The sequence below is a fragment of the Thermobia domestica genome, chromosome 8 (assembly GCF_964235325.1).
Source record: "Thermobia domestica chromosome 8, izTheDome1.hap1.1, whole genome shotgun sequence".
Taxonomy (NCBI): domain Eukaryota; kingdom Metazoa; phylum Arthropoda; class Insecta; order Zygentoma; family Lepismatidae; genus Thermobia; species Thermobia domestica.
Window position 1 is genome coordinate 183315241 of NC_137461.1, and position 14880 is coordinate 183330120.

The 14880-nt window shown below is 35.2% G+C and overlaps 1 protein-coding gene and 1 long non-coding RNA gene across 5 annotated transcripts in view; one reads left to right on the forward strand and one right to left on the reverse strand.

The window, feature by feature from the left end:
* LOC145693363 (juvenile hormone esterase-like) overlaps positions 1-14036 on the reverse strand; it is a 1331986-nt gene extending 1317950 nt beyond the window's left edge. The window contains exon 1 of one of the 4 annotated variants that reach the window (XM_081769289.1): positions 13601-14033. The gene's annotated coding sequence lies outside the window, so the exon portion shown is untranslated. Of the gene's footprint in view, positions 1-13600 lie in introns of all 4 variants that reach the window. The other 3 variants (XM_081769291.1, XM_081769292.1, XM_081769294.1) reach the window with 3 other exon arrangements.
* The window catches only part of LOC145693364 (uncharacterized), a 29197-nt gene continuing 27050 nt past the window's right edge, over positions 12734-14880 (forward strand). Inside the window, exon 1 of the long non-coding RNA XR_014132752.1 lies at positions 12734-12872. This is a non-coding gene — a long non-coding RNA (uncharacterized LOC145693364). The remainder of the gene's footprint in view (positions 12873-14880) is intronic.

Genomic DNA, 14880 nt, shown 5'->3' on the forward strand with positions numbered 1-14880 from the left:
AATATATATAGATAATAATTGGAATAGTTTTATTTTCGAGTGCTATTTTTTAGTATTCGCAATATTGAAATTTTTGGACTTACATTGTCGCGTGTTTAAAAAAAAAGAGATATCGTTACTAGTAAAATTAACCTAATACAAACATATTAATTTTTTCAATTTTTCCGGAAAATCGAAAAAAAAACGTTTTCTAAAAAAAAACAGGTTCAAAATTTCCTGAAATTTGACAACACTAGTTCAGACACACTTGTACTTTGCCCAGCATTAAACTCTGATCTTAGTTGCGACGCAGTTCGCTGCCCGTTCTCTTTTACCAGTCTGCCCAGTCTACGATGTCCGACATCTGTAATGAGGTGGGGGGCGCCCAACCCCTCGACATTTGGACGTCATTTCCCCCTGGTTTCGCCACTTGTTGAAGACAATCACCTCAGCACTCCTCGAACACCTAACAAGTCTTGCAGTTTCCGAAATTCTTGTGCCAAGTGTTTCTGAGTGAGTACTTTCTTCAAAATAATAAAAATTATAGAAAGGTTTTCGAGTCATTCGAGTCGAATCGAGATTTTAACCAGCTGTCTCGACTCGACTCTAGTCTCGACTCGAAAATTCGAGTCGAGAAAAACGTTTGTCTCGATTCGTCTCGAATTTTACAAAGTGTGTCTGGACTCGAATCTCGGCTCGAATTCGAGTCGAGATTCGAGACATGTCTCGACTCGTGTCCATCCCTAGTGGAAGAATCAATCACTGTTCCAATTCACAAGATAGACGACAAATTTGATTGTAATAATTACACTATGCAATACTTTATTTTTCATTTATTTTATTTTATTTTATTTTATTTTATTTTATTTATTTTTTTTTTGTCCTTCGGTTGCTATTGTTGATTCCTTAGTGATATTCATTAAACATTTGCGAAAATGTGCATAATTCTCATGAAATTTCACATTTGTAAGTTTAACATCGATTTGTTTGAAAAAACATAACGCTATGAAATATATTAGACATTGCATTTAAATTGATTAAAGGAGTTTGGTAGTAAGTTCCTCAATACCCCTATTATAACATCAAAAGAGTAGGCTACTTAAATACTTAACTTGGGTACATTGATATCAGGGGCGCCCCAAGAATTTTTTCCATGGGGCCATCTCCATGACTGTTATATTACATTTGATATTTCTGGTATTTAATATACATGGTTTGCTATATTACGTATACATTGTCGTGAGTCAGGGGAACTCTCTCTGTCCTGTCCGTGCGACCATGATAGATAGCCATGTGTACCTGTGTATACCTTAGAAATGTGTCCTTTTCCTACATTTTCGTTTATGCGTATCATCATTTTCATGAATTAGCCCCCAGATGTAGTTCCTCATCATGTTCTCGTTATATTGTCCTTGGTAAATGCGTTCGAAAGTCATAGTGTCTTGGTGAGATTGCTCACCGTCTTCCTCTGTACTCATATTTTCCTTACTGTCCAGATGAGAGGCAAGAACATGTAACTTAAGTGACATCCTCCAACCCGTATCGCCTTGGTTTGTCACCATGTTCATAATTTCCACATATTTTCAGCTCTGAAATTTCTTAAGAAACACTGAACAACTGCCACACAGCTGCTCCAGGCTTCTTTTTCAATCTCAGTTAGCAACGTGGAGACCTCAGTGGACTGAATTATCATCATCATTTGCGGTCCTATAAACACTCCAGCCTCCATCTTAGCATGAGATAGCTGCAGAAACATGTCTTGTAAAAACTTGAATGTGTCAGAATCTCTATCCAAAGCTTTCACAAATTGCTTGATAATGCCAAGTTTAATGTGTAGAGGTGGTAACAATACCATTATATGTTCCACAAGTGGCTCGTATTTTACGTTATGTGTCCTCACAGTGTTTTATTCCCGTTGTGCTCGGCATGACTACTGTCTCACAAACAAAGGTAACACGAGAATTTGGTGAAACCGCCTTGCAAACCCATTAGTAAGCCAATAATTTTGAAGTCCCCTATTACTTGCAACCCATATTTTGTATACTCTAAATTGTCCAATAAGGTCTTCAAGCTGTTAGTCTTCCTTCATAGAGACGAAATGAATCACAGGAATAGACTGGTGCTTATTCCCATTGTGCACATGCACAGCCTTGAGACTTCTATACGAGCTGTCTATAAACGAACGCCACTCTTTCAGAATACAGGGTATCTTTAAAGCATAAACACTTATAATCACAATCCAGCTTTCATACAAAAAATTTGGAAAACTGTTCGTGCGTCTCCTTTAAGCTGTTTCGTTTACTGATTTTATCAACTATGTTCCAACCTACCATCTTTACTCAGACTTAAATCTCGAATAAGATCATTTAAATCTGGTTAGGATAGTAGGGTTGTCCATTAATAGTTCATATCTGCAATGTTTAATAAGAAAGGCATGCTATGACACAATTGCAGTATAATAGGATATTCTTTTGTTATAAATATACAAGGTGGCTCAAAAGTAGGTATATAGTACCGTAGTGATCAGCTAGGAAAAAGTAGTTGCACAGCTAATTAGAATTTAAACAAAACAAAATAAACATCTGTTTTACGCAACCTCCACAGAACGGTCACACGCTGCAAAGCTGAAAGAAAATTTTCTCGCTAATGCAGTTTCTATGGGACAGACTGTGCTGACCACCACTTGGAGAAGCAAGTGAATTTTTGAATAAAAATTCAATTGCTGAATGCTGCAGTAGATTTTAGATTTATAGAAATAAAAGATATAATGGAAATAAATCAAATCGAAATAATTCAAAATAACTCAAATTAATGATGACCGTGGTGGTCAGTTCAGGCATCTCCCAAATTACTGGTAATGTCAAGACAAAAAAAAAAAAGATATTTTTACCGTGTCTACCAGGGATGAGGAATTTAAATCTACTTTGCTTAAATAATAAAAGTTAAACAGAAATTTGGTAACAGCAATAAAATTTTAATGAATTAAAAAAAATGAAAAGTAGTAACTAGTGAACGAAATAACAATTTAGAGTAGTCAACAATAAAAAAAGAAGTTAAATAACAGAAGAGAAACAAATCTTTTCAACAGGAATCAATACCATTGTTTGATTTTGAAAACATTAATGGCAATACCTTAATTATGTTTATGGAATCAGAAGGATTCCACTTGAGAACGTTGAATGGATAATTTAGTCTGTTACCTCAGCATACAATTACAGTAGAGTGTCGATTATCCGAAGTAATTGGGGGACATGGGTGTTCGGAAAACTGGTTTGTTCGGATAATCGAAATGTACATGTTTATTTGCCAAAAAGAAGTACTGTACAGTAAATTTATTCATAAAAAGAAGTGTGCTGATTGTTGAAACACAGCGACTGGCGACTTGGCCGGTCAGCAGCGCCTTACGAAGGTCCCATTAGAAGCAATGTTCCGCCAGCGGTGGCTCAGTGCGGCGACTACTGTGGGAAACTTGGTTTGGGAGTGAGGGGGATGATGGACGGTAGGGTGGGAGAGTAACAGGTGCGAGCGAGTACACAGTTCGTTTAAGCGGTCGTTCGGTTGACCGACGTTCGGATAATCGACGCTCTACTGTATGTGATTTCCTGAATCATTTCATACTTCTGATTAACAGTTCTTTGTATTAATTTCCAATTAAGGCCAAAAAATACATTTAATCTGAATTGCTATCATATATGTTTTTGAATAATTCCTAACCGTAAATGAGATTTTAATTTCTCTGCTTATAACTAAACAGTGACAAACAGATTGTTATTACTTGAATTCACGTTCATTTATCACCTCCAGATACAGTATTATTATTAAGGAAGAATTAAATAAAAAATAGAATAGAAAAAATGAAAAGACTATAGAGAAGTGATGATTGGATAATTTTGATTTACTTTAAAAGTCATGACTTGCTAGCGAATGCGAATAGAAACGTGAAACTATAGAAAAGGTACATTAGGATAGAAGTGCACTTGTGGATCTTAATATTCATATATATATACATATATCATGTAACTAAATATTCATACATATAAACATTCAAATTATTATTCAATTTTATCTAATCAAATTACCAAAGAAAATCAATGTTAATTACCATATAAACAAGCAATAAAATACATATATAATATTGATACAAATTAGTTAGGATATCAACTGGACATTGCTTTGACTTTTAACTTAACTTTTTGTCAATTAACTTTTTGTCTTTAGTTATGAGAGTCCGTCTGCGTAACGTGTCACTTGATTAGACACTTATCGATGAATTATCGTAACATTTATGTATATTCTCTAATCTACCGATAGGCCGAAGACTCTTGCTTTTACAAAAACCTTTACAGATGTTCAACTACAATTCGTTTCCTTTTACGAAATGCCTATCCAGACAATTATAATCGAACAACTAATAATATTGAATTTATATTTTATTTAAAATGCAACTCCCAAATTTGCGTTTCCACAGACATGAATATTATTCTAAATATTAGGACTCGATACAAATATGCTTCTTATTCTGACCCTTCTTCATCAATTATATAGCAGAATGTCTTAATGTATGATGAGGAGTTAAAAACTCAAAATCTTATGCAATAAAATGTATTATTTCTTCAGTAAAACAAAATAAAAATAAATCGATAAAATAAAATGGATCACTGACATACAACTGAATTGGTTGTTATTGGATGAAAATTAAGGCATGCTAATTGTTCATTCCGTATGCGAACGGAGAATCAAACAATACCATCAGTCTCGACCCGATTGGGGAATAAAGTAAAGAAATCGACGGATGACATCTGCGAAAATAGTCCGGCCTTGAATCATAATGGGGAAGAAATAAAATATTTCCTACCTTCTCACCGCAACTGGTCGCCATTTCTTTTTATGACTGCTTCTTAGCAGGCACGTACTTTTTTCCTTGCGTTAAACTTGTTAAAATGTATGGCTTGCACTTAGCTTCTCCTGCTCCTTTCCATCTGGGCCATGCTTCGTCACAGTTCCACGATTGAAGTCCTTGCTTCGGAGCCCGACGTGTGCATCTCATGGGCTGTATACTCGGCTGGTCGCTCATTAGCCTCTTCACAGAGCATATGCTAGGGCTTCCATGGGATGTAGATGTTTGCTTCTGTTCTTCTATGGATTTGTCTGACACTTTCCACTATGCTGTCTATTCAAAACATGTGCAGCCTTTTCTATTGTTACTAGAAGCACAAGCATTCAGCAACCGATTACCAACTAGAACCATAGGTAATTCGATCACCGCCACTATCAACTAGTTCGATTACCGCCACTATCAACAAACCACTTCTACTTTTGATAACACTTTTTCTTAAAAGAAAGTAATTCGAAAAATATTTATCAATAGAGTCTACAGCGTTTGAACGATATTAATCAATAGGAAATGTTAACTAATCGGCTCCTAACAAAGCACCACAACAGCGATGCACTAGCACCTAGTTTTTAACTAAAAATCACTTTAAAAAAATAAGTTCGTCGATATTTGCTAGAGTGTGTGTGTGTGGGGGGAGGGGTGTACGTATAGCGGCCGTGTGTAATGTTCGACGAATGTACTGCAACTGCCGCAGCTTCTTTCGGTGTTAGGGCGCGTACCTATCTATAAACAAAAAGATCTTTCTTTTCTTCAAAAAAATATTTAAAATTCGCAACTTGGTTTGTTGTGGTGGCGGTTTTCGTTGTTAAAAAAAGAAATTGTGTTCTGGCTAACTCAAATTTTAATATCGAGTTGATTATATTAATACATAATTTACATAGGGGAAGTCAGTTTAATATGAGCAGTCCGAAAATATGAGCAGCGCGAAGCTTAAACTCACATAGCACACATATACCTTGCGCAAGAGGAAAACAACGAAGTTCGTAGAATTCTTTGAAGTTTCATGAATTTGCAGAGAGTAGCCCAAGTTTGTTCGCTGCAGTTGTTGTGAAATAATAGCCAAGTTTACATGTATGCAGAATAAACAAGTGTAGCTTTTTGGAGCAATAGTTAAATCAGAGTAATGAATAATAAGCTGAAACTTGGTATTTGTGCGTTATATATAATTTGTCACAGAATTTATAGTCAGATCTGTCTAGGAGCACAACGCCAGTCTTTTGTTCACTTCTTTTCGATAAAACGGAGTTGTCAACCACAAAACGTTAAAATATCATTAACAGTCAATGAAATATGAGTTTTTGAATTCAGTTTAATATGGGCACACATATATTTTTGAAAGTAATGAGAGAAATGGGCGTGAGCAGCTTTTGCAGATGTTAACCAAAGTAGACATTCCGTAGTAACATAATGTGTAATAACATGGATAATATAAATTCTACACTATTCAAGTTTATAATCAACTTGGATACATTTCACGTATTTCCAGTCTATCACTCCAGCTCTGTGTGGGATGGGTGATGTCACAGTTTGTGTGTGCGGAAAAGGTGAACAAGCAGACATCAATAAATAAATCTAAAGATCACAGACATTTATAAATACATCTAAAACTCAAGTGGATAATAATAATTTCACTGAAGAAAACGCCAGAAATGTTACGTTAAGTAAGAGGACAGTCTCATCCACAAAATGTTAGGAGAATGAAAATATTTGCCATATTTATGAAGGAAAGTTTAGTATAGACTCCAAAGAGGAAGAATGGATCAAGTGTGATATGTGCCAACAGTGGTATCATGTCCTTTGTGAGAACGTGCACTGCCCTGAGTTCTTTGTTTGTGATTATTGTAGCAGATTTAATGCGTGGTTATTTACGTCATACCAAAGACAGGACTCTTGAAATGAACGATGTATGTGCAACTATCTTTTGCTCGTTATTGTAATAATTTACGTTTTATTTCTTCTTCTGTACATTTTTTGTATCTGCTTTGTATTTTATGTGAAATATTAGAAAAGAAACGCTGCTCATATTTGCCCTACGAAGTGCTCATATAACCCTTGTACTAAGGAAAATATGAGCACTGTGTATCTACTAGGGATGGTCAAAATTTTCAGGAAACCGGATTCCAGAAATTTTGTTTTCCGGAATCGGAAAATTTACTTTCCGGAGTTCGGAAAAATTCCGGATTTCGGAAAAATTCCGGAATTCGGAAAATTCCGAAATTCAGAAAAATTCCGGATTTCGAAAAAAAATCCGGATTTTGGAAAAATTCCGGAATTCGGAATTCGGTAAAATTCCGGATTTCGGAAAAATTGCGGAATTCAGAAAAATTCCGACATTCGGAAAAAATGCGGAATTTAGAAAAAATCGGAATTTTTCCGAAATCCAGAATTATTCCGATTTTACTTTCCGGATTCTGGAAAGTAAAAATTCTGGAATTTGCCATCCCTAGCTAATAGCTATTAAAAGAAAAAAACAATAATGAATATATATACTGTATTAGTTTCTTATAGTTGGATATGTCTTTATCACTTACGTAGACAATTGCTACTGCAGTTATTTACTGGTTTATGAGGAAGGCAGGGACGTACGGAAGGGGGGGGACACGGGGGTCCGGACCCCCCCCGAAATTTCGACTTTTTAAAAATTTAGCCTAATTTTAGGGGCAATTTTAGCAATTTTAATATAAAATAGCTTCATATTTAGTTTGAACCCCCCCCCCCCGAAATAAATTCCTGGGTACGCTACTGGAGGAAGGTCTTATTCTCACACACAAAAAAGTCGCCGGTATGTCTCAAACATTATCGCGTTCCCACCTGCAGCTGTTCCAAAGCACTGCAAACTACTTTTTAACCGGACGAAAGGCAGTGAAGGAAAAGAAATCTCAACAAATATTCTAATAACATTCGCTTATTGTCAACATACCTATGTACAGTACAGGGGTGCCCACAAAGGGGGGCTATGACGCAAAGTGCGTCATTGAAATATTTGGGGGGGGGTAAAAATTTGTATAAATATGTTTGAGGGAGTGTAAAAATTAATCGAAAAGAAGATTTTTTCATGGAAGAACACCTACGGGTAGACAATTGGGGGGGTGCGTCATGGACATAAGGGGGGTGGGCACCACTGGTACAGTAAATACAAATTTATAATTTTTGACTACGAAGTATACAATGTAATTGTTCAATAATTAACATAAGCAGGCATTCATTAATTTATATTAATATAATAATTAATAAAACTAATAAGCGAGTGATTGATGACTCAGTGGTAGAGTTTTCATCTATGGTATTCTAACCCAGGACATATGGGTTTTCGATGGCTAATTTTGTGTTCGAAAATTTTCCCGGTGGTACTCTTGATTCCCTTTCTTATATTTGTTCCATCATCACTCATTAACAAATTTAGGTTATCAAAACTCTATAGCCATATATTCATTCTGTCCGTCAGTGAAACAAACAGTCTCAAGAACTATCTGATGGATTACCATCAATTTTGGACATGATGTACAGAGTCAATAGTTAAGAATCGAGTTCCCTGATGAATGTAATATTCAAACCGGAAGCGGTACAAATCAACCATTTCCGGTTTTAACGTTAATCCTTACATAGTAAATATGGTAATAGATAGCGAGAAGCGGTTTCCAGTAATCGACATATATAACATTCATGTGGATAGAATGTTACCCAATTTGTGCATCTGCTGAAAATAATGAGCGTAGGTATTCAGAGAGCATTTTCCGCTTTAGAAAATGTGTGCTTGGTAAAGAATGTAGATAATTAGCTGAGTCAGGCACGTAGCTAGAATATGGTAATAGGAAGGGGAAGGGGTCTGTCACGAAATACTGTAGTTATTTACCAAGGGCTCAATCACTCGAAACTATTTTATTGGCAATATATATTGGTTCGTTTAGCCAAGATTTCCAATGGGGGGGGGGATGATATGAAATACTGTGGTTACACACCAGGGGCTCGATCAATCTAAATATTTTACTGACAACATACTCATATTGATTGGTTAGGACAATAAAATGAGGATATGTTAGTAAGTATTTTAATAAGAAGCTATGAAGAAATCTCGAGTAAAAGAATATAAAAAAGTATTGAAAAAGATATAGTCTTCCGAGGTCATTCGAACGGTGTCGAGAATTTTGCGCCTGGGAAATTTGCGCCCTACCTCAAGAACAGGGAAAATTGCGCCTGCGGTGTACCTCCACCGGGAAGTTTGAGCCCTGCGAAATAAAAGAATCTATTCGAGCTTACGCATTTGCTCGGAGGGGCTGACATTACAGCATAAACAATCCTCCCCCACAACCATGCCATTTGTGATTTATTTTCATTGTGGCTATATAAGGGGAGAATAAACTTCAATATAAGCCAAAAGAACACAACGGATCAACGCAATCACTGCTTCTTCCAGAGATGATTTTGGGGGAACACTGGCCTCCCCAGAGCTCTCAGAGTGCCCCCTCGGAGGAGACCAAAATAATACCTCAATAATATAATAATAAATAGAATAGTACCAGCAGTGACCCCCCTCCGGAATACTAAGTGTGCCCCCCGGAACATTTTTTTCTGAAAGAACGACTGAACCCAATTGTGTGTTTCACGGAACTAATGTGATAGAGAAGTTTTATTAACGAAATCAATAAAAGGAATAACTACAGTATATCGGTTAAAAATATGAATGTGTGGTATATAGTGTTTACAATTTTCAGTAAACCTTAAATCATTCCGTTTTAGTTTGAAAATATATAGAGTGTACTTTAAACACAGGTTTAACAATTTTCGGAAAGGGTGGCGGCTAGATGTCGAGGTGTGTGGTGTATAGTCGCCGATCACTCCCTAAGAGAAACTGGAACAGGCTTGAAGTTAGTACTGTACATGGGTCGTTTCAACACCCGAAAACCTTTTTCACTGTACGATCTTCGGAAATTCCATCTCGAGGAAGAAAGAGGAGAAAACTCATGACTGCTATATATTAGTATTGGAACGTTTCACACACAGGCAGAAGTCTTGGTATATTGTGTTTTAAATACGCAAACATAAATTAAATTTATTTGCACTTTTACTCTGAAAGTCAATAAAAACATAGGCAAATTCAATATGGGAATGATGGGATAATGCTTTTTGTGAATTGTTAGTTTAAAGGACTACTTTGTGTATGCGAAAATTCCGGAACTAGAAGCAACTCTAGCTCGATTTAACACATTTTCCTAGGTAATGGTCATATTGCTGCAGGCCCCTTACAATTTTCCATTGACGTTTATTTGTTACTGGACAAAAAGTAGACATTTCAGCCGAAATAACACGAATACATTAATTTAATGGTAATTTTTGACTACTCACAAATGAAGATAAAACTGTAAAACCAACAATCTTATTTCAACAAACTAAGGAAAGGAAACTTACTAATCCCGTATTTGTTCCATACAAAAGTTAGAAAATTGAATAAAGTTTTTTTTTCCATTAGCTTAATTATATTTTTTACCTATGTGATTTCTCTCAGAGCTGCCATTGGTAGTCTATCTATCACCAATTATTATTGTAGTATAAATTGTGCTAATTAGTGAGCTTCCTGTTCGATACATCTAATTCCACTTGTAAAATTTACAACGGGTAACAATGCGTAACATACTTTATGCCCGGACTGATTAAATGTCTTACGGACTCTTTAATTCAGTCAACTTAAGTCCACGTGACGTAAATAACAGGGCTGAAAATGAGGGTATAGGACGCTTAACCCATATCTTCCCATTGCCCCAAAAATGGAACGGTCAACTTTTCTCTTTTTTTCTTTTACCTACTATGTTATTTAAAAGTACTTTACTAATAGATGACTTTGGTATCTAGCAACACTAAACCTTCAATTTCAGCTTGTCATTTGTTTTTGTTTTTTAACTTTTTATGGAAAGAGGTGAATTTGTGGAAATTCAATAAAATGTCAGTCGATCTTTTCTACCTTTTAGTGTTTTAACTTTGATCAATTTCATTTATTTATTATATCAGGTTCTTTCATATTCAAAAACAATATACAACTTGTACGCATATAATAATTTTATATTGTTAATTGACATAAAACTCAGACACCCCAATAATGGGGCAATGGGAAGTGTAGGCATGATAGGAGTATAATCTGCAGAAGTTGTTGATTTACATGACTATACCTGATACTTGCAACCCGGATGTGAATAGAAAACCATATTTACACTATTTGCTTCTTATACCTGCATTACCAACGTTCAGGATAACTTTAGATGGACACACACAATTGAAATAATGGGCAATATTCCGCATCAGTTGATAATGCAAAAGTTGCGTATCGGAACGAAAAGCAAACACTGCGAAAAGTAATTATAATGTCTACATCAATTAGAGGAAACTCAAACAAAAACTGCTAATGAATCAGACCTGTATCCACAAGGGTCTAGGGGGAACGCCTCCATAAATTTTTACTGCCCCCCTAAAATTTTCACAATAGGCTTACAAATGAAGTATAATATGGTGATAAACTATAATATGGTTGGATCGGGCCCTCCTAACTTCTACCGCCCCCTATATTTTGGGGCTGGCTACTAACCTGTATTGAATGACCCCCAATTTGTTCAATAGTGTCTTATTTCGTCACAGACCTTTATTATTTCAATTTCTAATTAATTTGGTTCAATTTCTTGTAAACAGCATTCATTCTGAGGGTTTCATTCACTATTTCGATATATATATATATATATATATATATATATATATATATATATTGTGTGTGTGTGGATCTCATTCCGTAGCGTTTGCGTCAATGCAATACAAATATGCATTTTAGTTTCCGGTAATTATATACGTACCAGCTATAATTACCTACGTTGCTTGCGTAGCTTTTCAACCCGCAACTTTTGCGTTGACCTATATGGAAAGTTGTTCCTTATTTTATTTGTGTGTGGGGGGATGTCTAAAGATAGCTTTCACGTGGGTAATACAGATACAAGAATCAAATATTGTAAATATCGTTTTCTATTTAGATCCAGGTTGCAAGTATATTTTTATCCCACAATGACTACAGTTCCTACTGCTCTATTATTGAGCCGTCCCAGTTTTATGTCAGTTAAAAATATAGTTATAATATTCATACAAGATATATATTGCTTTTGAATACGAAGGGACCTAATATAATGGGAACATGAAATTCATCAAAGTAAAAATACTAATAAGTACAAAAACAGCTCATCTATAAGTATGCTTTTTTCTGTCTCAATTGCATGTTCTTAATACGTTTTTGCTCCAGTTTATAAAATGTAAGATATAAAGTGTTAAATAAAACAAAACGTCCAAATTCACTCTTTTTCTTAGCTTGTAAGTACGTACTAAAAGTGCAGCTAGCCTTTACTGGTACTTTTCATGTCACCTACCCTCCGGTGCCCATTGCCCAATTTTTGGGGCGGTCTACTGCGCACAGGAAAACGCGCTGAAAAATAAATTGTCACTTTCTTGATGTTACTCGGACTCTAAATAGACCAAGTAAAACGCAAAACTACAAAAATCAGGGAAAAAAATAATTTGGGAAGATATGGGTTAATTTTAGTCATTAGAATACACATTCTGTTTCAAAGCATATAGTATCGTTGATTCGTTCATATTTATTTGTTTATTTAATCATTTTTTAACTTCAGTGATAAAAGACTAAATAATTTTCTTTTCTATCCTATTTTTACCCCCGTTCAAACACATCGATCATGCGAAAAATTGTTTTTATTTTCGAATATTCTGCGATCACAAAAGAGAAAGCAGTGAGAAACAGAGTCAGGGGAGAAAACTAAAAAAATATAGATTAGGACAGTTCTGTCTCTGTCAACACTCGTGTTGTTTTAAACAGTGGAAGTCAGAACGAAAGTTTTGTTTATGATATTCGTATTTCCATTCTAGTCCTCATGACGATTTTCGTAATCGTTTCTTTTAACTCAGGGATGCAAATAACCACTCGCTCGGCGGGCAAGTATTTAATATCATACCGAAGGTAAGTAAATGATTTCTATTTTGGGATGGGGGCTTTTAGCTTTTTTCTTGGGCTAGTAAAATTTTGTTGCTTATTTCATCCCTGTTTTAACTACATTAGGCGAACTTTTCTCTGTTCCATTTCGCAGTGAGTTGGTTCCTTTTGCGTATCTACACTCATTTATGTTATTCACCGAGCCTTCTCTTTTGTCATATATGTCTTTATGCCAATCATAGATGTTTACAAAGCGCCGTATACCCTTGAAATTTTTAGGACTACAACATTGATAAATACCATATGGGGCAAATTAATTTGCTATAAGTTATTTTGAGTTAAGATTAGGCGCTAATTTATATTTGCCGCAAATTCCGTTTCAATAGCTATGATGTATGATTTCAGTGGCGAACCGAAGGGTAGGCTTTGAGATTTAAACTCTCCCTTTAGCAAGATCTGAAAAAATAAACATTTCTACATTAAGATATAGTAACATCATCCATCATGACTCTGAAACTCACTAAAGCAGTGTCAACGAAGATAAAGTTAAGTTGTCGAAACTGTTACACTGTATTTTAGTTTCAATTAATAAGTGTATATACTTTGGTCAGAAGAGTTAATTATTCCTAAGATACAGTATACAATTATATATATATATATATATATATATATATAGTTTGAGTGTCAATTTATGATTACACCAAAGACATAAAAATATTTGAAAAGCAATAGTTATTTAAAAATTAAACACTTACCTATTGAGATCCACGTCTCGACATACACAGAGTCACTAACACTCGCTGGATTTTTATAACGGTCGCATAACAAATAATAAGATTACTTTAATAAACCCGTGGTTTTCCCACAATCTGGAATGTTAATTACCCAACAACCAAACACAAAGCAACACGGAGGAGAACGAAAGTGAACGATGAAGAGCTGACGAGGAGGGAGAAAGAAGAGGTGAGAGACGAAGTTACTGCTTTTACGTGATGTCTACTTGTATTCTTAGTAATTGTCTTCCGTCCTTCAAAACGAAATCGTACTACAAATGCTAGCAATGTCTTGGAACAGAGCGTTTTAAATAACACGGCCTTCTACGGAACTTGTTTTTTCTTTTTGTTTCTTTTTTTCCTTGTTTCATTTTCGTTCTGTACTTTGACAAACTACACCTTTGTAACTTTCCATGATCTCACCTCTGTAAAATAAAATACTTTCTTGAAAGAAATCATTTCGAAGAGTTCCACTTCCTATTACAATAACAGGCATATCGCATGGTAATGACCTTTTCCTAATGCACACTACTGCAGACTCACGATTCAAGGTCATCAACTAGCATTCAGCTTTTCAACATTTGCATTAAATGTAGAAACTAATAAACTTATTACATTCAAGCATAGTTATTTGATTTATAGAAGCTGTCCCATGGCTATACCATGGTTGCAACCGACCTCATTAGATCAGAATTGTTCCTTCTTCTCGAACGATCTCCCGCATGCCATAAGTTTGGAAACACCTATTCCTTACAGTTTTATTTTCATTTTTATCTCCACTAGTTATTGAAAAAATACTTGAATAAAACAGGACTTTTAGAATAACTTCATATTTTTGTACGCGGTTACACGTTATATTGGTAGTTTTCACAATACATAGTATTTATGAACAATGAAATTCTCCTTCTTCCTTCCAACATTAAATTATCAGTAGTGTTGTTTCATGGTATAAAATTAATGTTTTGGTAATTATGTTACCAAAAAGTTTCGTAAGTTTGAGAAAAAGAAAAAAAACAATTAGGTGACCCCACTTTTCCCTGAATTGTCGGATTTCTAACTTGTTTAACTCTTTCACAAACTGAAATAGAGTTTCTTAGCGACGTTTTTCTTTCCATGAAGTGTCGGGCCGAGGTCTCTGGCTTCATTCCATCCTCATTGAATCCGGTGCGAATTAGAAATAAAAATCTCACGGTTATGACGATGTAGAAATCTATATAATGTCATATATATATATATATATATACCGGGTGCGTCATTTATAA